The sequence below is a fragment of the Manihot esculenta genome, chromosome 10 (assembly GCF_001659605.2).
Source record: "Manihot esculenta cultivar AM560-2 chromosome 10, M.esculenta_v8, whole genome shotgun sequence".
In the NCBI taxonomy this organism is placed as follows: Eukaryota; Viridiplantae; Streptophyta; class Magnoliopsida; order Malpighiales; family Euphorbiaceae; genus Manihot; species Manihot esculenta.
The window spans coordinates 15,871,696-15,894,709 of NC_035170.2; positions in this window are offsets into that span (position 1 = coordinate 15,871,696).

Below are 23,014 nucleotides of genomic sequence, written 5' to 3' on the forward strand. Positions count from 1 at the left end.
GAGATTTTGTTGGCCACTATAAAGAGTATGATATGAAAAATGCTTCAGCTATGTCACCGGGCCCTATGAGAGTTAAAGTTTGTTTGGACATTCGGCAACCTTTGAAACAGCGGAAGAAGTTTGTTGGAGATGATGGTACTGTGTTTACTGTGAAGTTTTAATACGAAAAGCTGACTATTTTTTGCTATCTATATGGGAAACTGGGCCATGTGGAAGCTTTCTGTGACTTGCGGCTGAGGTTGAAGAAAGAAGATATCAAGTTTGGTTGGGGTGAGTTCCTTAGAGCACCTGTTCATCGGAACCAGAGACCGACAAGTCTGTGGCTACGTAATTCCGGCAATTCTGCTCCGCCGGGATTTGTGACAAGATTGACATCAACTAGCAATTTTGAAAACACTAATTTGGCAGCACATAATAGGCAATTCTCCTTATTTGGCAAAAGTCAACCCATTGTAAATAAGGAGACTGAGGACCATATTATGGACATGGACAAGAATTCTGTGGGCCAAGGTAGTTCTGATAAGCTTGATGAGGAGATTACAGCTCGAATAAATGATAATGCTAAAAAAAGGTCAAGAAACACTAAACATAACATTGTTACAGGTTTTCTTTCCTCTCAACAGGATGCCTCTAACAACATCCCTGTGAATGTTAATTTGACAGGCAATAGTGGAGCGGCTCATCCCGTCAAAGGCCGGGATAGCCGAAAATAATGATCGTTCTGTGTTGGAACTGCCGAGGACTCGACAATCCTCAGACAGTTAATGCATTGAAGAATTTGGTTACTAGTTACAAGCCGGACATTTTATTTTTAATGGAAATAAAAGCTCTTAGTTTTCGTATGAAATTTTTTCGTAGTTTTTTACATTTTGATTATTACTTCTCAGTCAATATATAAGGATTGGGAGGAGGCCTTTTGTTAATGTGGAAGAGTCATGTGTCTGTTTTTGTGGTTGGCTTTTCTTCAAATTTTATTAATTCGATTGTTTCGAAAGGTAATGTTAGATGGAGGTCTATTAGTTATTATGGGTTTCCAGAATCGCAATGACGACGTCAGTCTTGAAACCTTATTCGAGCTTTATCTCGTAGAAGCTCTCTTCTGTGGCTTTGTTCGGGAGACTTTAATGATTTATGCTCGAGAAATGAGAAAGAAGAGGAGCATTTTTGCCAAATTATTTTATGCAGGGGTTTGATTTTGAATAATTGTAAATCTTTGGTAAACTCTAGAACTGATATTTCTGTTAGATGGATTTATCGTAATGCTACTCTAGCTGTTCATATTTTGGTTAGAAAACTTATTAGGCATAATTGTTTCTGTTTGGAATGATATCTCACTTTATTTGATTAAATTTTATTAATATAAACAGTAGTTTTGCTTTAAAAAAAAATTAGAAATAGAACAAATCGAATTAACAGGTGAATCTAAAATACAAAGATATTCACTATATTGAAATTAATTGTTAAATGCTAACATGTACACATGTCCACTTCAAAAATCAAACTGTATCTATCATAACTTGCTTTAGCCCCAAGAATTTCACTCAAATTTCCAAGAAGAAAAATCACTTTCCAAAAATAAAAAATAAAAAATAAATTCTAAATTCCATGAACTAGAGGTGGCGGCATGTGAAAAAAATCAACATAATCAATAACTCCTAAAATCTCGCATGCCTTTGAATTCAAAGTTTATACCCTTAATAGTCAAACAAACTCCCCCAACGTCCTTCAATATCAAAGGCTATAAATACATACGCTAAATCCATTCTGCCTTTAAGCAAAGAAAAGAAAAACAGAAAGAAAAAAGAAAAGAAAAGAAAAGAAACATTTTCTCTGTAAGATGGGCAGAAAATGCAGATCTTTTATTACCCTTTTATCTTCTCTTCTAGTGGGATATCTCTTGCTGGCCACTAGCATGGTTCACATCACAGAAGCAAGGCTTCTGTTGAGCAGTGGTCCAAGGTTGCATGAAGATGTTAGAGAGATAGTTAAAGGATTGTCTCTTGCAGCAGTCAAGAAATCAGGACCAAGCTCTGGTAAAGGCCATAGGTACAAGAATCTCCAGACACTTGGGGTGGTTAAGCACTCTGGTCCTAGCCATGGTGAAGGGTATAGGTACGAGAATTTTCAGACACTTGGGGTGGTTAAGCACTCTGGTCCTAGCCCTGGTGAAGGCCATGAGTATGTTACTGGGAATAATCCATAAGTGGCTGTGTAACCATGGGAAAGATTCATTATTTAGTTTTTTATTTTTTTTTAATTATTATTTCGAATGATGTATATTATTCAGATTTAAGAGAAATACTACTGTAAAACACGTGCCAATTAATTTTCGTATTTTTTTTTTGTCAAAGAATTATTTTCATATTTATTATTTCTTTGGTTGTTATTATTATTATTATTATGTAACATTATTACGAAGATTTCCCCTTTTAATTCAAAACATGTTATGAATGGCAGTCTAATTATATATATATTTATGATAAATATACGTCAGTATGATGTATGAAATTGTAAAATTAAAACTTTTAAAATTATCAATATATGTATTAAAAATAATTTTAGATTTTTTTTCAGATATTATTTTAGTGATTGAAATTAATTTAAAAATGTTTAGACAAAGGGTAAATTATGGTATTATGCTTGAGAGCCAAACAATAAAAAGCATCATGAAAAAAAAAATAGCAAGCATACTAATTCTGAACTTTAATAATGTGACAATTTTGTTAATGTCTAACAGCACAAATTATAATAGAGCACATGTGAAATGATTTATAAGATCAGAATTTAATTAAAAGTGTAACAAAATAAATTTAGAAAAAATAGATTTTGGATATTTTCTCGTAACATTATTATGAAGATTTCACCCATTACAAGAATTTATTAAAATGTAAATAAAATTTATAAATGAATACAAATCCATCTATAACCGTTATAATTTCATAAATGTATATATAAAAAATATTTATTTTACAAATGGATATGTAGACAGTTTGTAAATTTATTTATAATAATTTAATTTTATAAATGGATTATATGATAAAGGACTATTTAGACTCCGTCAAGAGTTTTAACCAATATCGTTTGACTAAGACGAAATAAGAGAAAAGATAGGCTAAAAGACTAAAAGTCTTATTGAAATTCCTTAAAAATTAAAAAGTGAGTTTCTAATAGTTAAGGGAGGCTATTTATAATAGAAATAAAATCATAATATGCAAAATTATGAAAATACCCAAAATATCCAAAAAAATAATTAAAATACAAAATTGACCCCGTAAACGATGGAATTTGTCCTTGTCACACTTTTGAAAGTCGTGCGTCTCGAAATTCCCTTTTCAAAAAGCTATCGTGGGTCTCTATCAGACATCGGCAACAAAAGTTAGGTCCGGTCTAAGTCTGCTGTAAAATTCAAGACTAATTGCTCCATATCATTATATGTCCGTCCGTTTGTAAATCTATATGTATCTTTTTAATTTTATATATAGTTACACTTTTATTTGCAAATCCGTGTATATTCATGTAATGTTATAAATGGATTACAAGTTCATTTGCAAATCCATCTATGTGTATTTAATTGTACAAACGGTCTACGCATCCATTTATAAGTTTGTTTTTATTCATTTAATTTCACAAATGGTTATACTTCCATTTACAAATCCGTGGGTATCTATTTAATTTTACAAACTGATTATAAGTCCGTTTGAAAATCTTTCTGTATCTATTTAATTTTATCAACAGATCATACATCCATTTGTAATTATGTTTATAGCTATTTAATTTTACGAACAGATTAATTATCCATTTGTAAATCCGTATATTTTTTTAATTTTATAAACGGTTATACTTTCGTTTGTAAATCTGTGTTTGTCCATTTAATTTTACAAACGGATCATAAATCTATTTATAAATCTATCTATATCTATTTAATTTTAGAAGCAATTTACACATCCGTTTGTGAATCTATTTGTGTCCTTTTACTTTTACAAACTATTATACTTCCATTTGCAAATCTATGTATTTTACAAATGGATTATAAGTCTGTTTGAAAATCTTTTTATATTTATTTATGACGGGCGTTGAATCCGTTAAGTTAAAACTTATTTTTCTTTCCTTGATTTAAAATAATTTATAGATAAGGCAAATGAATATCGATTCCATAGAGATATTAATTTTATTTAAATTAGATGACCAGTAGAATAATAAAAACAGTAGAAGAGAATCGTTGTTTGAGAAATTGATTTTAAAAAGAAAACTTAAAGAAAAGAACAATGCAATTAAGATAGTGGAAAAAATAATTAAATTAAAATTTAGCTGAAAGTAATCAAATTGAGAGGTTTGCAGTTGATCATTAATTAAAAAAATAGTTTATTTTATTATTTATTTTTTTGTTATAGTATTCAAACAAGTAAATCCCACCAGTTCTTCCTTATGAGTAAATTAATCTGCTTCGCACTTAAATTAATTCCTAATTAACTAATAACCCCATCAAGCGTGTAGATTTAATTAGTTAACTGTTTTAAGAGAGAAGAACTCAAATTTGATCAATAATAACAAGGGAATTATTTAAATCAAATTAATTAATTACTTAATATAAATGAATATATTAATTGATACTTGTTATTAACGCAATTAAATAATTATAGATTTAATTGGGTTATTTATCAATATATTGTCTTCATAAGAGATTTAATATACCTCTTGAATTTATAAGAGGACAACAATGGAGGTGGTGTTCCTAAAAAACAGAAATTAATTGAAAATAGAAATACGATGAAGAGAAGTTAAAAACATAATCTCACAACTTTGAATAAACCTCAGTTTTGATTAACCTTCAACTGAAAAGAAATGTTTAGTCTCTAAGGCCATAATAAAATTGCAAAGAAATAAAGAAAAGAGAAGAAGAAGAAGTCAGCTAAAGGGGACCGAATATGAGAGAGGAGAAGAAGAGAAAAATATCAGATGTATAGGTTAATTCTAGGACAACCTTTATATAGGCTTTCCCCAACAAAAAGATAAATATTTACAATTTAAAAGAAACTCTACTACTCCTATGATAGTTCTTATCTCAATCCTAATTTGATTGCGTTTGCTTCTATCTAAATCTAATTTAGGCTCTGTACAATTGGAAAAATCAAAATTACAGCTGACAAATTTGAATTCTGGAGTCTGACTGTCGCCTTGGGCAAGGTTGTACCCTTCAGTAAAAAAAAAAACTTCTAATTCAATATCTTTTTGTTCCTTTTCTTAATTCTGCTCATAAATCTGTCCAAAATCGAATTCCAAGTAAAAATCAATTATTTTCATCAAGATCATAGCAAAATCATGGAATTTAATATGGAAAAAGTGGTGAGTTTTGCAACTCATCAGATTTCTCTACACTTGCACCTTTACTTGTCCTCAAGCATAAAAATTCAAAACAACAATAAAACACATCCCTGTCCTCAAACATTTGAAACTTAAGTTGTCCAAAACAAATAACCAAATTGTTATGCAATAGGATAATAGCAAAAATAGCTTAATTTCACCAAAGTTCACTTCAACAAGTTTCATGTTTAAACTATGTTCCTCAAGACATATAGTTAGTCTTTAATTCAATTTCAAGCACACAAAATATTAGAATGCCATATAATATTAAACTGTCATTTTAAAAGAATAGACTCTCAAAAACTCTTGACTAGACCAATAAAATTTAAAGACTTGGGGATTATTTTGATATTTCCTACTATATCTTGCATGAAACTGATGAAGTGAACATGAAACAAATGGTTACTGAGCCATTTGCCCCAGGTTATTTAGTTCAGGTGGCTACTAGCTCCACTCATGGTCACCTAAAAGACATGGGGCAAGTTTTTAAACTGTCCAAAAAGGGTGTAATACTCTCCCAAACACTAATTTTTCCATACAGAAACGCCTTAAGGGGTCACCAATTACCACACTACTTGGGCCATCAGGTTGGTAACCAAACAATTAAGTAACTAGAGGAGTGCGTCATAGGAGTGCATTTATTTTGCCTTTTTTTTTTACACCCCTTAATTTCCACATAATCATATGGTCTAGACAATGTCTTTAAAGTTGTTTTTAACAAAATGCACCAATTCATTTAAAAATCATATATTCATTATCCAACTATTTAGGCAATGACCATACTTCATGAGCTTTCAAAACAAGCCTTAAAAACAAAACTAACAAAATGAACAATGATGAATTTACTCTATTTAAGCTAGCATATAAATAACATAAAAAATTAAATTCTATGATAAAGGACATATTAATTTCTCATGGCATGAAAGGAAAATTTTTTTTCAAACTTGAAAATAATACTTAAAAAAAAAACCAGAAAAATTAAAATCCAAGAAATAATTCAGCAAGTGTAAGTGCAGATAAACAAAATAAGTCTTACAGGCTTGGGCAAACCTCTAGTAATTAGCGGAAAAATTATGCAGAAACAGCATAACAGAAGAAAATTTTTTAGAACACAGCAGAAAAGTATAACATCAATCAATCACAAAAAAAAAAAAAGAAACACTTCTATTCCAATCACTTCTGCCCCCTTCCCCCACACTTACTCCTTACATTGTCTTCAATGTGGAAAAAAAAATTTAGCCAGCGGGGGAAGTTAAATAAATTAGCAAAAGTGAGTAAAGAGAACTTCGCTAAGAATTAAGTTGCCTAAAACTCAGACTGGTGGTGGGTGGGGTATAGGCAACCCCAAGCGAGAGAGGATGGTATCTAACTTTGCATCAATATGGTGCATTTTCCCTCAATTTTGGCTAGGCAGGCTTGATCATCAGGTCTTGGAGGTGCTCCTGAGGTGGCTAGGGCTAACTTGTCTTCTGTCCAAAATAAATGCAATCGTGGTGGAATGATAGAATCTGAAGGACAAAACACAATTTTTTTTCCTCTCGTTGAGACAAAGTAAGCCCATAGAATTAAATGTAGGTATATCAAGAGGAAGAATATGCTTAGCTATGTGCAAATCAGTGTTTTCTGTGTCCAGCACACCCAATCCTATTACTAGCATAGAAATCATAGAACCTAGATATATTACGCTCAACATCAAATATACTTTTAAATTGGGAGGCTAATTAGAAACCAAAATTAACTTTCCATTTATCAACATACACCACAAAAAAAAGTTTATATTTTTTCAGCTTGGTGGGATCTTTATTTTTTCCTAGGGTAGGACTCTGAATATCATTAGCTTTAGATTTTTTCCCTTAAATTCAAGCTCAGGTTTCCCTGTCAATTCTTTGTATGCCAAAATTGGATCCCATCCAACTAGATAATCACATGAGTCTAGATACTCAACAGTTTTAACATATTCATCATCATAAACACCCAAATGCAAATTAAAACCTGTAATTGAATAATGTACCAGTTTATTCTGTAACCTAAAGCGAACAATAGGCACATTTAAATTGAAATTTTGCACATCAAAAGAGAATTCATAGGTAGCATAAAACTCTCAGAACAGTTCAACATAAGAAGGACAGTTTATGACAAAGAATTTTCTCCACCCAATATTGTCAATCAAAACATAAACCTCATAATATCATTAAAAATGGGTCAAAGCAGCATCAGTTATTCTTTTGCAAGCAAATATATCAGAATGGAGAAAAATTTTGTACTTGACCTCATCAACACCTTCAAAATTGAAGTCGCTGTGCAGGTTCTGTTCCTTGAGCAAATATCTGGTCTTCCCACTAGCTATTCTAAGCATTCGCTTTTTCTATTTCTTCTTCATAAGAAAGCAAGTTGAGTCTCCTTACTACTGGTGGCTTCTGCCTCTTGACCCATTGTTCCTTTTTCAATGTTGATGAGTTGCAAAACTCACAATTGTTTTTCTAATTTAATTACTTGATTTTACTATAATTTTGATATAAACCTGTAGCCCAAGGCGATGGGGAGATAAGATAGATTTTGCCACCTAAGCAAAGATAAGATAAGATCAGCTTCAAATGGGATCAAGTTAAATCAAACTCAATTAGATTAGGATAGGGATAAAATTAGGATAGAGATAAAATTTGGATAGAGATAAGATAGGAATAATAGATTTTATTTTAAATTATTAAGTTTTATCTTTTTGTGCCTATATAAAGGGTCCTAGCATTAAACCTAGGGGATCATATTTTACCTCTCACTCTCATTTTCTCTCTTTCTGCCCCCCACTCTCTTCTCCATTTTTTTTCTCTTCTTCTCCTTTTGCTTAATTTTTATAATTTTATTATAGCCATGAGTGGCTAAACATTTATTTTCAGTTGAAGGTTAATTTAAATTGAGGTTTGTTCAAGTTGTGAGGTTATGCACTTTAATTCTCTTTATCTTATTTTTATTTTTTGTCAATTTCTGATTTTGAGAAACACCAACTCCATTGTTCTTTTCTTAAAAATTCAAGAGGCCTATTGAATCTCTTGGGAAAACAACTTATAGCTAATTAATCTAATTAAATTCGTAATTGTTTAATTGGGTTAATAACAAGTAGTAATTGACATATTAGTTTATGTTAAGGAATTAACAGATTTGATTTAAATAAAACGAGTGTTTTGATTGATCAAGTTTGGGTTCTTCTCTCTTAATGCAGTTAACTAATTAAATCTACACGCTTGTTAGTTAACTAGGAATTAATTTAAGTGCGAAACGAATTAATTTATTCATATGGAAGAATTGGTGGGATTCGCATGTTTGACCACTATAACCAAACAATAGATGATAACATGAATTATTTTTCTAACAAATGATCAACTGCATAACACCTCAATTTGATTACTTTCAGCTAAAAGTTTTAACTATTTATTTGTTTCTCAAATTTCAATTACATTGTTTTTTATTATTTTTCCTTTTAAGTTTGACGGGTGTTAAATCCGTCAATTTAAAATTTACTTTCCTTTTCTTGATTGATAAGAACTTGTAGATAGGGTAAGTGAGTATCGATCCCACAGAGACCTTAATCCTGTTTAATTTAGAATAATACAAAAAGTGAAAAGAAGAGAGTTTTTTTATGAAAGTGATTTTGCCTTGGGCAAGCCAAAAAAAATAAACTTAAAAGAAAATTAATAAATAATGCAATTGAAATTGAAGAAACAAATAATAAAAAAACTTTCAGCTGAAGGTAATCAAATTGAGGTATTTTGCAGTTGATCATTGGTTAAAAACAAAATAAATATTTCATATTATTATCTATTGTTTGGTTATAGTGGTCAAACACGCGAATCCCACCAATTCTTCCTTATGAGTAAATTAATCCGCTTCACGCTTAAATTAATTCCTAGTTAACTAACAATCCCAACACACGTGTAGATTTAATTAGTCAACTGCATTAAGAGAGAAGAACCAAAACATGATCAATAAAAACACGCGTTTTATTTAAATCAAATCTACTAATTTCTTAATATAAATTAATATATTAATTGCTACTTGTTATTAATCCAATTAAACAATTACGAATTTAATTAGATTAATTAGCAATATATTATCTTCTCAAGAGATTCAATGGGCCTCTTGAATTCTCAAGAAAACAACAATGGACATGGTGTTCCTCGAATTCAAAAATTAAAATCAAATAGAAATAAGATGAAGAGAATTAAAGTGCATAACCTCACAACTTGAACAAACCTCAAATTAATTTAACCTTCAACTAAAAATAAATGTTTAGCCACTCATGACCATAATAAAATTATAACAACTAAGCAAAAGAAAAGAAAAAGAAGATGGAGAAGAAGGTGGGAGGGCAGTAAGAGAGGAAATGAGAGTGAGAGGTAGAATATGATTCCTAAGTTTAATCCTAGAAGCCTTTATATAGGCACAAAAAGATGAAATTTAAAATAAAATCTATTATCCCTATCTCATCTCTATCCTAATCTTATCTTTATCCTAATATGATCTTTATCCTAATATGATTGAGTTTGATTCAATTTGACTCCACTTGAAGCTGATCTTATCCTTACTTAGGTGGCAAAATCTATCTTATCTCCCCATTGCCTCGGGTTACAGGTTTAGTCAAGGTTGTAGCCTCCCAGTATAAAAAATCTTTTAATTTACCATTTTTTCTTCCTATTCTCAACTTCTGCTCACAAACCTGTCCAAAATCAAATTCAAATTAAAATTAAATATTTATATCAAAATTAGAATAAAATCAAGGAATTAAATGAGGAAAAAATTGTGAGTTTTTGCAACTCATCAGATTTCCTCACACTTGCACCTTTGCTTGTCCTCAAGCACATAAATTAAAATGAACAATAAAATACAGCCTTGTCCTCAACCAACCTGAAATTTAATTTGTCTAAAGCAAAGAACCAAATTGTCATGCAATAGGATGATAGCAGAAATAGCTTAATTCAACAAAGTTTACTTCAACAAGTTTCATATTTAAAACTTGTTTCTCAAGACATAAAGTTGGTCCTCAATTCAATTTCAAGCACAAAAATATTAGAATGTCATATAATATTAGACTGCCCTTTTGAAAGAATAGAATCTTAGAACTCTTGACTAGACTAATAAAATTTAAAGATTTGGGGGTTTATTATTTATTATTTACACTTGCTACTATATCTTGCCTGAAACTGATAAAGTGAACGTGAAACAAATGGTTACTGAGCCACTCGCCCCAGGTTATTCAGCTCAGGTGGCTACTAGCTCCACTCATAATTACCCAATAAAAAGGTATGGGCGAGTTTTTTAAACGGCCAAAAAAGGGGTGATACTCTTCCAAACACCGATTTCTCCATACGGAATCACCTTAAGGGGACACCAAGTACCGCACTACTTGGACCATCGAGTTGGTAATCAATTGATCAAGCAACTTGAGGAGTGGGTCATAGGAGTGCATTTATTTTTTATTTTTATTTTATTTTTATTTTTTTCTTATTTTTCACATAAACATATAGTCTAGAAAATATCATTTAATTCATTCTCAACAAAGGACAACAACTCATTTAAAAGAACATGCATTCATTACCCAACTATTTAAATAGGGACCATATATCATGAGCTTTCAAAACAAGCCTTAAAAATAAAACTAACAAAATAAACAATGATAAATTTATTTTATTTAAACTAGCATACAAATGGCATAAGAACTTGTATTCTATGATAAAGGACATATCAATTTCTTATGGCAAGTAAGGAGCTGTAATTTTTTTCTTTTTTTCTTTTTTTATTTATTTTTTTGAACAAAATGATGTCAATACTAGAAATCATAAAAATTAAATATGAGAAACAATTTAAAGTGCAAGTGCTGAGAAACTGCTGAGAATCATAAAAACAGATCAAGTGTTTATAGGTTTGAGCAAGCCTCTAACTCAAACACCAAAAACTCAGAAAAATGGCAGAAAAAAATAAAAATAAAAATTTCCAAAAAGTTTAGAATGTTCATCAATCATCAATCAATCTCATCAATCACAAAAAAAAACTTCAATTTCCATACCATACCACATCTCTCCCACACTTACTCCTCACATTGTCCTCAATGTGGAAAAAAAAAATCAATTAACGGGAAGTCCACAGAATAAAATAAAAGTAAGTTGAAGAAAACTTCCCTGAGGAGTAAGTCCATAGAACTCAAGCTGGTGGTGGTTGAGTTGCAATTTTCGATCTTGGAGTTGCTTCAAGATCTCAAGTTTCACCTCCTCATCATCATAACTAATATCATCTGCAAACGCTGGTGTGTGGTTGCATCCGGCGAGGAAGTGGATGGTGGTGCAGGCGGTGGTGTCGGCGTCGAGGAGGTGGCAATTTGGAAAGAAAGAAGACACTGACAATTTGGAAAGTAACACACAAACTAGATTTTGTGCTACTTGAAAAATATCACATAGAGTATAGACACAAGCAAACAATACTCAAGCAATGTCAAGGAAATAAAGCAAGCTTAAACCAAAAACGAAACTTTGAATTCAAATTAAAATGAATTTGGACAAAAATTTGAATTTAATTCGCTTCAATGCAAATTAAATACGGATCTATTTAAATCTACCCAAAAAGGCAAGTATCAAAACCCCACAAATAGACTAAAAAAAAAAAATCTCACTAAGTACAGTATCATGAACGAAAATGGGCATTAAAAGATGGATTTGACACCAAATCGATTATGATGCAGTTGCCATAAATGTGCACCTTAAGAAATAGGTAGATTTCTTTTGTCTCCTAATCTGGATTCAACCCAATTCAAAATTCAAAATTGATTTCCATAAACTACAGCAATCAATTGAGATAGGTAAGGAAATATGGATGAAAAGGAAGCATATCACAATTTCGGCCAGATCAAGATAAATATGGCAAAGGCGATTTTTTTTTCTTCGTTTTTCTTTTTGGATTTCAAATTTTTCTTTTTTTTTTTTTTGATGATTAATGATCAAGAAGGTGCAGCCATGGATACAAGCTTTCATAGAAATCAATAACGAAGAAAAGGAAAACTCAGAAAAAAAAAACTCTAGATCCTGAGATAAATAAGAATTTACCTCACTTTGGCTCTGATACCAACTGACGCGGAACCCTATGGCACAAGCCTCAAACCCACACGCACAAGTAGATATGGAATCCAAAGATTTGATAAACCCACCTCCTATGGCACCCCAAACTTAGAGAAGCTGAAACACCAATGATCGAAGGATTTAGATGAGAATCTGACAAACGCTACAACGAATAGTTGATAAGTTAGCCAAGATTCCTGGTGCAATTGATGAAAGCAAATCCTCACTCTCACTCAAAGCAATACACGCCAAAGGCATAAAAATAATTCTGAAATTTTGATTAAAAGCTGCCTCTTACAATTGTTTCTTATCCTTATATAGTAAGGAGAAAAACAAATAAAACCCTAAGACACTCTTCTTGGGTCTGACTTAAACACCTAAGGCCCAAGCCCAATCACACACTAAAATAACGCATAAGTATTAAAACATAAGCCCAAAACATGGCCCAACACTCTAAAACTTAAAAGATAAAATATAGCCAGAATACAAGCCCAAACAAAGCTAAAATAAAACAAGTGTTAAATCATAAAAATATAGCAAGCCCATCATATCAATGCTGAATAAATTAGACAACACTATCTCCATTACACACCTTAAGCAAGGTGAGTAGCTTAGGTGTGTCTTCAAGCTTCACGAGACATTTGCCAAAGGCAAGCTCAGTCAATTCTTGTGTTTCTTGTTCTTGAATGTGTAAGTTCATAGCTGCTTCAAGCTTCTTAGCTTTGCTCCTTGTCACTGGTCCACTAGGGAGCACCAATGGATCCTTGCTTCCTTGATTCTCATGTGATTGGGTTTGCTGGTTCGTATCATTCCCTCCTTCCTCGAAAAGATTTGTCCTCAAATCTGGAACATGGTCAAAAGGAGACAAGTCAGACACATTAAAGGTAGCACTAACCCATACTCACCTGGCAAGTCTATTTTATAAGCATTGTCATTGATTCACTCTAAGACTTGAAATGGACCATCACCACGAGCATCCAACTTATTTTTCCTCTGATTTGGAAATTGTTCCTTTCGGAAGTGCACCCAAACCCAATCACCAGAAACAAACACCACTTTCTTCCGTCTCCTATTTGCCCTGTCAGCATACACCTTGTTCCTCTTTTCTATGTTAGACCTAGCCTTCTCATGTAAGGACTTCACCAATTCTGCCTTTTTAGCACCATCTAAACTAGCAAGCTCATGTAAAGGTAAAGGAACAAGATCAAGTACAGTTAGTGGGTTAAAACCTTAAACAAGCTCAAATGGAGAAAACCCCGTAGGAGAATGTATGCTACGATTATATGCAAACTCAATAAAAGGCAAGCAATCTTCCCAAGTGTTCAAATTCTTACCCACTATAGCTCTGAGTAAGGTACCAAGAGTTCTATTCACCACCTCTGTTTGGCCATCTATCTGTGGATGACAAGTAGTAGAATATAAGAGTTTAGTACCCAACTTACCCCACAATACTTTCCAAAAATGCAAAAGGTACTTTGTATCTCTATCTGACACAATTGTCCTTGGCACTCCATGAAGTCGAACCACTTCCCGGAAGAACAAGTCAGTGACATTGATGGCATCATCATTTTTATGGCAAGGAATGAAGTGAGCCATCTTGCTAAACCTGTCGACAACAACAAATATGCTATCTCTACCACGCCTAGTCCTAGGTAAGCCAAGCACAAAGTCCATAGAAATATCCATCCAAGGTGAACTAGGAACAGGTAAAGGCATATAAAGACCATGAGGCATAGACTTAGACTTTGCCTGTCTACATGCAATACAAGAAGCACACACTTTCTCAACGTCTTTGCGCATAGAAGGCCAATAAAAATGCTCAAATAAGGTGTCATAAGTCTTATGTACTCCAAAATGCCCCATCAAACCACCTCAATGAGATTCAAGCACAAGCAAATCACGCATAGAGCATCTAGGTACACACAATTTCTTACCCTTAAACAAGTAACCATCATGCCCATAAAAAGAGTTAAAAGCTCCATGCTCACAAGCCACAAACACATTGCCGAAATCAACATCATTAATGTACAAGTCTTTAACATGCACAAAACCAAGCAATTTAGAATTCACAGCATTAATTAAAGCATACCTCCTAGACAAAGCATCTGCAACCACATTGTCTTTCCCATGCTTATACTTAATCACATATGGAAATTGTTCAATAAACTCAACCCACTTACCATGCCTCTTATTCAACTTGCCTTGTCCCTTCAAGTGTTTTAAGGACTCATGATCCGTATGTATCACAAACTCCTTGGGCAGGAGATAGTGTTGCCACACGTCCAGTGCTCTCACCAAGGCATACAACTCCTTTTCATAGGTTGAATAATTGAGATGTGCTCCGTTCAACTTCTCGCTGAAATAGGCTATTGGTTTCTTCTCTTGCATCAACACAGCCCCAATACCTACGCCAGAAGCATCACACTCAATTTCAAAAGTTTTATCAAAGTTAGTTAAAGATAATATAGGAGCGGATATTAACTTCCCTTTTAAGCAGTCAAAAGCTTTCTGTTGCTCCTCTCCCTATTTGAACCCAACTTCCTTCTTAATAATTCTTGTGAGTGGTGCTGCAATCGTAGAGAAATCGCGCACAAACCTCTTGTAAAAGCTTGCAAGGCCATGAAAGTTCCTCACTTCTGAAATAGATTTAGGAATAGGCCACTCCTTTATAGCTTTCACCTTCTCTTCATCTACCTCAATTCCCTGTGCACTCACAACAAAACCAAGGAAAACAAGTCTATCTATACAAAATGTGTACTTCTTAAGTTTAGCATACAAGCTCTCTCGCCTCAAAACCTGCAGAACCAACCTAACATGCTCAATATGTTCGTCGAGAGACCTGCTATAGATCAAGATATCATCAAAGTAAACAACTACAAATTTTCCTAAGTATGCACGCAACATATGATTCATTAGCCTCATAAACGTACTAGGTGCATTTGACAAACCAAAAGGCATAACTAACCATTCATACAAACCATACTTTGTCTTAAATGCAGTTTTCCATTCATCACCAGGTTTCATCCTAATCTGATGATATCCACTCATAAGATCAATTTTTGTAAAGTACCTGGCACCGTGAAGCTCATCCAACATGTCATCTAGCCGAGGTATAGGATGCCTATACTTCACTGTGATCTTGTTAACTGCTCTACAATCAATACACATTCGCTAAGTGCCATCGTTCTTTGGAACAAGCAGCACAGGAACAGCGCATGGACTTAAACTTTCTCTCACCAATCCCTTCTCCATAAGCTCGTCAATTTGCCTTTGCATTTCCTTTGTTTCCATTGGATTGCTTCGGTAAGCTGGTCTATTTGGAATGCTAGAACCAGGTATGAAATCTATTTGATGCTCAATCCCCCTCAACGGTGGCAATCCACTTCGTAGCTCATTTGGAAAGACATCAGTGAATTCCTGCATCATAGACTTAAAACTAGAAGGCAAAGAAGAAAGGTTAATATCAGTGTCAGTAAATAAAATCTCCTTATACCTTATAAGCAACATGGGCTGCCCTAAAGATATAGCACTCTTAGCCTCTCTCACTCTCACATAAAATGTCTGTTTTGCCTTCCCCTCTTGCATCTTTTCTCTCACCAATGGGCCATTTATTGGCCTTGATTCTTTTCCAGCCTCTTTACCCTCAGACTCACACTTTTCTCTCATTTTTACCGCAGAACTCAAGCTCTCACTCCCCTTTGTAGCCAAGGCCGAAGCCTTCCTCTCCCTCTCCAGCATCTTTATTTGATCAGCATATACCTCTTGAGGTGATAAAGGAGCGAGTATAACCTTCTGTCCTTCATAAGTAAAGGAGTACTTGTTATTGAACCCATCGTATTGCACCTTTCTATCATATTGCCACGGCCTACCCAATAACATATGGCTTGCCTGCATAGGTACCACATCACACAAGATCTCATCCTTGTACCTACCAATAGAAAATGGTATAAGCACTTGGCGTGTAACCCTAACCTCTCCACAATCATTCAACCATTGCAATCTGTATGGCTTAGGGTGTTTAATAGAAGCCAAACCCAATTTCTCCATCATATATACACTAGCCACATTTGTGCAACTACCCCCATCAATAATGAGAGTACACACTTTTCCATTAACCAAACACCTAGTGTGAAATATGTTTTCCCGTTGTTCTAGGCTTTCTTCCTTAACCTGGATATTCAAAGCACGCCTAGCAACAAGCATCTCACCACGTTCAGCAAGCAACACATTATCAACAAACACATCCGAATCATCACAGTCATTATGAGCATCAATCAATTCAGTCATATTAGCATATATCTCATCATCACTATGATCAGAATCAGACACTAGACCCCCATCAGCAGTTGCTATCATAACTCTTTTATTAGGACATTGAGATGCAATATGTCTTTTTCCCAAACATTTTAAAATATTTTATCTCTCTATTAGGGTTAGAAGAGTTAGAAGTACCTGACTGTTCCTTGTTATTCCCTTGAGAAGGTCCTTTGTTAGTGGGGACCGAATCTTTGCCCCCTTGGATTGGGCTTTTGTAATCTTTCTTTTCTCAACTTCTATAGCCTGGAAATCCACCACCACTATTTGAGGACTTGTATGTGAGTTTAAGATTATTTCTGCCCTTGTGTCGCCTTTCTATTTTCATTGCTTTATCTACCATATCCTCCATGGTATTGTATTGGTACATGTCAAGTTCTTCAGCAATGTAGTAGTTATGTAACGACCCGGAAACCGGTACCCCTTAGTAACGGTCCGAACCATCACTGGCACTAGGATCCAGATCGGCTTAAGGCCGCCGGGACCCGTAGTCAGCCAACTATACTCTCTATGTACCTGATAAATCCCATACATGATACAAAACGACGCAACAATCCTGTAAGACTCTGTAGGCTTAACTGCTGCGACTCAGATATGTCAATCTGAAATGGCCCTCAAGGCCTATACCAGGGACTACTAACTGCTGTGGATCAAGGGATTGAAACCCTTTTAATCTGTAACACATCCCATTGATATCTCATCAAAGCCATACGTTAAGCCCAACTCACACATTTCTCATCAAGAAACGTAAAACAGGATGCATGTACAAAGGGATTAATCATACATCACACTATGGCAAAGACACTAGAGAAAGCACAAGTCTATCCAGTATATGACAGGACATATCTATACATGACAATACAACTAATCTTTTAATTACATCATGTCCACTATGCTATTACAAACATACATTCATGCATCACTTTCCTCTGTACTCTTCCTGACTTTGACTTCCCATAGCTATCTCAGAACCTGCAAAACTGGGGTTAAGGGAGTGGGATGAGCTCTAACGCCCAGTGAGGAGGAACAATAAAAACAGTTCATTCATTACATGCTCTCATGAAATGCATCACATCACAAACATATCATCTCAAGGATGAATTTGTCACCAATAACCCTCAACTACATGTTATAATAATGCCAACTGTGCCAAGGAGACTATGTCATCACCTGGTCTACACTTATCTCTCTGATATCATAACATGACCAACTGTGCCAAGGAGACGAGGTCTCACCTGGTCTACACTTAACTCTGATTTGACAGCCCAGCTGTCTCACTCATAGTACCAGGAGCGACCTGGACTATCCAGGGGCGACCTGGTATGGCTATCTCATGCCATAAATCTGTATCTGCTCTCTGTCAAGGGCTAAGGATCATCCAACATTCATCCATAGGAACAACAACATATGCAATGCATCATATTCGTGAATTCTAATGCAACACAACCTAATACATAACATGGCAGTTTATGATGCATGGATCATGCTAGAATCGTGTCATTTCTCAAAATAAAATATTCAGTTTAGTTCCACTCACCTCTGCTCTTCTGGCAGAAACTGTACTGACTCTGATCTCTCTAACTCTGATGACCTCCTTGAACTCTCGGGTCCAATCCTACACAAATGGACTCGAATGAGGTGTCACACATACTTTGAATAGCTCGTAAACAAATCCCCATAATCCCCTCTAAACCTCTGAAAATAATCACATAACTCATGCAAAAGAAGGCTGGACAGAACACATTCGGCAGCAGGTTCGGCGGCCGAATGTCCTCTCCAGAGCCGAAACTCATGCATGTTCGGCGGCACCTTCGGCGGCCGAATGTGCATGACAGATCCGAAAGTCCATTCTTTCGGAGGCAACCTTAGGCAGCCGAAACTACCTCCACAAGGGGTTCGGCGGCCGAATCCTCCCTTCGGCGGCCGAACCTGAGTTCATCCAGAACTCAGCTTCATGCATAAACAAGCCTGTCAAGCAACTCCACTCCACAAGAGGTTCGGCGGCCGAATCTTCACTTCGGCGGCCGAAGCTGGGTTCTCCAGAAGGTAGAACCTTGCTTCCTCTCATGCACAACTTCTCCAACACACTCTAACATGCATAACTCAGCGTCTCAACTCACATATACTCTGATATATGCACAAAGGGGTCCCAAACTACGTATTAACCCCAACAAAACAACTAACACAACACATAATCATGCTTTCACCATTAACACATCAAAACTAAACTCTAAACCCTAAACATACAACTCTACCCGTAACCGCTTTAAAAGCTGTTAAAACCATAAAACAAGTATCAAGACCTCTCTTACCTCCTGAAACTAGAAGAGGAACAACTTGAACTCACCAAATCCCCTTCACAAGCTTCAAACCACCAAAGCCTCTCTTTTCTCTCAAAACCTTCAAAACCTCTTGCAAACGAGCAACCCTCTGCATGAGCTGCTTAAAAGCTTGCAGATGAGTCAAGGGAGACGTGGCCTAACCTCTGATCATGATCTGGAGGTGAACACCTGGCCAAACCACGGACTGAGGAGCGTGCACAACTAACCGACCACCTCAGCTTCGGCTGCCGAAACTGCATGCAAAACCATGCAACTTTCGGGGGCCGAACATAACCTTCGGGGGCCGAACATTGGGCACTTTCGGCGGCCGAACTTAACCTTCGGGGGCCGAACATGACAGAAACTCCTTTGGCCAATTCTCCACAAAACTCAACTCGTTTTCTACCCTACACCTTTAAAACACTTGAAAACATTTGAGAAAACTTTTTCGTACCCTTCCAGAGACCTCTGACATCCTCAAATTCCACCGGACGGTAGGAATTCCGATGTCTGAATCTCGCCGGGTATTACATTCTTCCCCCCTTTAAGAACATTCGTCCTCGAATGGTCACACAACAAACACAGATGCAAAGAAGCAAGTAAGGAAAGCTTAACACTTTCCTTTGAGAAGAGATACAGATACTACTGGAGTAAAACTCCCGGGTTATCTCACTTCCTGATTCTTAACTGCTTAATCTGTGTTCACACGTTACACTGCTTGCTGATCACTTCTGTCTGGACTGTTTTGCCGCTCTTTGCTACCTACTGACTTTCCTTTCTTTTTACCTTTTCTCAGCTCTATTCACACTACCCTGGTTACACGCACCTTTGCTTCTTTTTACTCAACCCGATCAGAGGAGCAATCACTCTAAGGAAATGCTAGATGCCTAGCTTCAACTCTCTATTTACTGTAGCAATCGTATTGTGACACTTCACAATTCATACAGACATGCCCTGAAATCAAACTCATATTACAGAACTTGGCCTCTATGCCGTGTTCTCTTAAAATCTACACCGCTTAGTAGATAATGGGCATGCTTCTCTGTTTCTCTGACCTATTCGACGCTTTTGCTGCGCACTCTGATCCTTGCCCGCCTTTCTTCTTCTGTACTATCCTGGCTTTTTCTTTCACTCTCTCTCTAATGCTCAACATCTAGTTCCCATCTCTTAGCTTTATCGTGGAGGATAATCAGCTCCAACTAGCTGTCTCCACTGATCAGTACTCCTATGTGGAAATATCCGTCCTTGGTAGTGACTTTGTGCAACTGTTCACAGTTGTGACAAAGTCTCTAGGTTTCCTCCTTCCGTTCTCACACCGATACTGGTACATTCCAGGGGTGGGTAGTACTAAGTCGGATAGAATCCTTCGCTACCAAGTTCACACTGCTCTACTATCTTCTCACTTCTGCAACTGCTTTTCTCGTTCTTACAACTTTGTGAGTCTAGTCTCCATCCTCACTGAACGTCCAGACTCTCTTGGTATAATCCTGCTAGTTGATCTGGGATAACACATATAACTCTCTTTCTCTTTTCCTGTCTATGCGTACTGAGGCTGGTTCCCTGACCTGGCTATTCTGCTCTCAAACAAGAGCAAGAAAACCCCTGACTACCTTTCCGCAAGCGTTCACGAGCCTATAGGGCTGCTATCAAACTTCTGGGTATGCTATACTGTCCCCTCAAAGGACTACCTCTGACCCATCCGAGCCTCTAAACTCTGAACTCTCCTACCTTGTCTTTGCAGACTTAGGTAGTACCTCGAGTAGCTAGCCAATCCGCCCTAGATTGACATCACTAGTCAACTCTAGAACCATAAGGTCAGCTGGATTGCATCTACTACTCTCAACAAACTCTGAACTGAATCGACAGACTGACTCTGCCACAGATGGATCACACTCGGGTCTACCAACCCAAAGAAAACACTCTAAGCCCAGAAGTTATCAACCCTCCTCTATCTATGGCTTTCAAACCACAGGGAAAGAAACATCAGGGTCCACTATAACCTACACATCTGAACATCCTCAAGTGCACGTATCTGACGTCACCGTGTTCGATGTGTTAGCTTCCTACTGAGTCAGGATGAAGATCCAAGCTAAAGCTACTGAATCTTCCCTCGGGAACCGACCAAAGAACAGGAGAACTCTCTTCTCCTGCCTCACCCACTGTCCTGAAATATGGCTAGAGCTACAGGCTGAGTTACACTACTAGAAGTCATCTGCTGGGACTTTGCCAATCAGGGCCGCAGTAGGACACTCACATAATATGAGTCCTTTCTGCTCGCATCTATACATGCCGTAGTCCCATACCATCAGACTACTTTTGTGTAAACTCCACGCCTCACGTATCCAGAACTATCTGAACTATCTGAACTAGAGCTCAATCGCCATCTAATCCCAGGACTAAACTGAAATCTCTTTCTACCCTTTCTGACTTTACATTTATTCTATTCTGTTCTTTCTCTGCTCTATATTATCTCATTTACTCTTTTCTTTACTTACTTTTCTCTTACTTACTTTTATTCTTTTTCTTACCCTTCACTTTCTTACGCTATTCTCTGCCTTATTTCTTTACTTACGGTCTGCACTTAAACACAACAAACCTGGATTACTAACATCCACGGCTATAGCTCTCGAGCTCTTTCCTGGCTCACTAACCTTTAGCGACTCACTCATCTCTGAACTTTTGTCTCTGAACATCTAACTCATCTCAACTGATATTCTATACACATCAGAACACTCAAAAGTGAATTTACCTGGCACCACTGTGTTCCGTGTGTCTGTCTCTGGCTGATCCTGGGTGAAAATCCGAGCCGGAACTAACGGACGTCCACTGGAACCTCCTGAAGAAGGGACTACCCCTCTTTCTCTACCTCTGCCCTGCACTGAGGCTGGAGCTTCTGGTGGAATGATATGGTCTAAGGATGTCTGCGGAAACTGGGCTGACAAGGTCATAGTGGGACACTCTCGTGCCATGTGCCCCTCCTGTCCGCACCTGAAACATGCTGTTGTCCCAGCCCGACAGACTCCTTTGTGCCTCCTACCGCACCTACCGCACCTCGTACAGCTAGAACTACCCCAACCAGAACTCGAACCCTCGCGACAACCCATGCCAAACTGTACCCTATTCCAGAACTCTCTTTTCTTTGCCCCTTTCAGGCCTCTCACTTTCTTTTTATTCCTTGCAGCAGCCTTACCCAAAGGGAAACGATCACTATTCTCTGGGTCATTTTCTATACTCATGTTTTCTGTCTGCCCTGGCTGCTCACAGTCACTCTCTTTATGCTCCCTTGAGCTATCTGAACAAGCCCATCCTGCAAACGCTATAGCAAACTGGTCCCAGGATAAGCTTTCTACCCTCGGGTCCACATACTGGGTGAACCATGCCCTTGTCTTCTCACATTTCACTGTGACCCCTGCCATCTGAATGGCTCTACTCTCACTGACTCCCAACTCATCAGTTATCATCTTGACCAGTCTAAGATACTCAACAGGGTCATCACCAGTCTCAAACTTGGGAACATCCAACCTCAAATAAGCTGTCATCTGCACCATACTTTCCCCAGGTGAACTAGGCTTGGGTGTTTGAACAATTGGGGCTACGGGTTCTCCTGGTGGTGGAGGAGATGCAACATGCCCTAGGTTAGGGTGTACTGACCCTGGGTAACAAAAGAAGGGTGGAAACATGGTATACTGTGGATATGACGGTGGATTTGGCGGGTAAAAGGAAGGATAGGGCATAAAGGTGGGATATGGGTGATAACTAGGAAACTCTGATGTACCTCTCATCGGGTACTCTGCCCCCCACTGGTAGGGTGGATACTGAGGTGGAACAAATCTCGAGGCCTGAGTGCCTCCTTGGGACTCACCCAAATCTCCTCCTGACCTGCTCATGCCAAAGCTACCCTCTCTACTCTGCTCATTC